The sequence below is a fragment of the Mycetomoellerius zeteki genome, unplaced genomic scaffold, assembly GCF_001594055.1.
Source record: "Mycetomoellerius zeteki isolate Tzet28-1 unplaced genomic scaffold, Tzet1.0 scaffold1319, whole genome shotgun sequence".
Lineage (NCBI taxonomy): Eukaryota > Metazoa > Arthropoda > Insecta > Hymenoptera > Formicidae > Mycetomoellerius > Mycetomoellerius zeteki.
The window spans coordinates 29,566-29,942 of NW_017256255.1; positions in this window are offsets into that span (position 1 = coordinate 29,566).

The window sequence follows — 377 nt, forward strand, 5'->3', positions numbered from 1 at the left end:
TTGGCTACTGAGCATCTAAAGATAAATTTAAGGAAGCCTTAAGTACAAGGTCTGACTATGAATACGGGCCTAAATCACCCGATCGTATAACCGTTGCTTCACATGTCGATTGTTTCATCGATTGCGTATACGTAAGTCGCGTGTATTATAAACCGTGCGTTGTACACACACCGGCAGGAATGGTGTCCCTCGGCGTTCGGCGCGCGACGCTACACACTCGTACCGAAATTCACACGTACGTGTGACTGGAAGCGCGGAGGAGGCGAGGAGCGCGAAGGGAGAAAGTAGTGGGGGGCGCTCCGATATTCCGTCTTTAGCGTAAGACGCACGATTGAGAGAGAAAGCGTAATTGGACGTGATGTCGGCTCCCGGGGGCC